Source organism: Triticum urartu, chromosome 1A (assembly GCF_056163025.1).
Source record: "Triticum urartu cultivar PI428250 chromosome 1A, HENAU_Tu73, whole genome shotgun sequence".
Taxonomy (NCBI): Eukaryota; Viridiplantae; Streptophyta; class Magnoliopsida; order Poales; family Poaceae; genus Triticum; species Triticum urartu.
The window spans coordinates 201,896,113-201,898,219 of record NC_141873.1 but is presented as its reverse complement, the minus strand read 5'-3'; the positions used below and the strand labels follow the sequence as shown (position 1 = coordinate 201,898,219).

Here is a 2,107-nt window from a genome sequence, read left to right as displayed (position 1 = left end):
TCTCCGTACTTGCTCATGCTCCAATGTCCATCCTTCTTGTGTGTGCTAGGCCCTTCAATTGCAAGCGACACAAATGTATCTAAGTTAGGCAGCATCATATTCTCATGAACACTAGAAACATTACCAAGAAACGAAAGTACCTGGTAATTTAACTGGCATATGCGATCTCTAGCAATTGTTCCACCGCCCCTTGCAAGACGAGGGACCAGATGCCGCATCCTGATTCCCGATGAGGGGGTTGGGAGCGTGCTTTGGTGTGACGCCCAGGCAGGTGTGCCCTCGGCCGAGTGGCCTCAGGCGCAACTTGCGTTCAAAGACTCGATGGTTCGCGGGATTCTGCAATTCACACCAGGTATCGCATTTCGCTACGTTCTTCATCGATGCAAGAGCCGAGATATCCGTTGCCGAGAGTCGTGTGGATTAAATAGCTTTGCAACACGAGGGATGACTAGCAAGCTAGCCATGCCCCCGGGTTAGGCATAGTGTTCCTTGATGCCTTCGGCGCCATGGCTTCTTTTACCCCGATCCCCCACCCACTCCGAGGAGGGGAGGTGGTCGAGGCATTGGCCGAGCGACGGACAATGTCGTCGCCGACGGATTGGATGACGCGTGCACGGTCTGTTTTGGTCAGGGTCACGACAATGATCCTTCCGCAGGTTCACCTACGGAAACCTTGTTATGACTTCTCCTTCCTCTAAATGATAAGGTTCAATGGACTTCTCACGACGTCAGGGGCGGCGAACCGCCCCCGTCGCCGCGATCCGAACACTTCACCGGACCATTCAATCGGTAGGAGCGACGGGCGGTGTGTACAAAGGGCAGGGACGTAGTCAACGCGAGCTGATGACTCACGCTTACTAGGCATTCCTCGTTCAAGACCAACAATTGCAATGATCTATCCCCATCACGATGAAATTTCCCAAGATTACCCGGGCCTGTCGGCCAAGGCTATATACTCGTTGAATACATCAGTGTAGCACGCGTGCGGCCCAGAACATCTAAGGGCATACAACAGGGGATATGGGTGTAACTGTGGTAGCCATGTCCTCATCATCCTCCCCTTCTTGAAAACAAAGCCATCCTCGGCGTTGCTTAACCTGAAATGTGGCTAACAAAAGAGACAAGGTGTACACATTGTGTAGCGACCAGACCTCAAACAGTCTGATCTCTGTGCTCCGGTGTCATCCCTAGATCAGTAATGCTGACACCACATAGTACTCAGAGGATTTATAGCAGAGTTGCAATCACACACTTATTACATCGAGTGTCTCAAAAGAGAACTTATTACAATAAATATGGCTTAAGGCCATCTAATTACGATAACAGCGGAAGGCTTGGAAGATAAGTGAGTCCATCAACTCCAACGGCATCACTGAGTATAGAACCACGACCTAAAAACTCCTTAATCGTCGTCTGAAAAGTCTGCAACATTAACGTTGCAGCCCAAAAACAGGTCAGCACATGGAATATGCTGGCAAGGTAACACATAGAGAGTAATGGAATGCAACAGCTATACTATATGCATATTTGGCTGTGGAAAGCTCTATGGTTACAGTTTTGCATAAAGCTAATTTTTCCCTACTTCAAAGGAATAAAATTTAATTACTATCATGGTGGTTGTTAAACATTGAGAATGGTTGACAGCATTCTCAATCCCAATTAAGCATCATCATTAACCCAACAACATTAATTTTAGAGTAACATGTTGAGATTCACATGATAATCTAGTTACTAGATACTCAAGATGTCCATAACCGGGGACACGGCTAATCATGATTAGTTTATACACTCTGTAGAGGTTTGCACACTTTTCCCCACAAGACTCGATTGCCTCCGTTTGTTTTCTCGCACTACATGGTGTTTGAGAAGACGGATGACCGAGACACAGTCTTTCAGAGGCGCTAGCACCTTACGATGGATAGACCGGTACACCTACTTTCCCCTACATCTGCTAGTCTACCCTGTAAGAGTTCGCACAACTTAATCAACTATGCCAGAGCCCATAATGGCTTGTGGCTGCACACGGAAGTTTCTAGTTTGAAAAATCTCATGATCCCTTTGAGTCTGGGTGGCCGTCCAAAAGAAAACAGGCATGTCCTGGAATACC

At 47.6% G+C, this 2,107-nt stretch overlaps 1 non-coding gene across 1 annotated transcript; it reads right to left on the bottom strand.

Annotated features, from left to right (window-relative positions):
* Positions 1-257: 257 nt before the first annotated feature.
* On the bottom strand, positions 258-413 carry LOC125533408 (5.8S ribosomal RNA). Its single transcript, XR_007294285.2, has one exon. It is a non-coding gene; the product is annotated as a 5.8S ribosomal RNA (ribosomal RNA).
* Between the last annotated feature and the right edge of the window lie 1,694 nt (positions 414-2,107).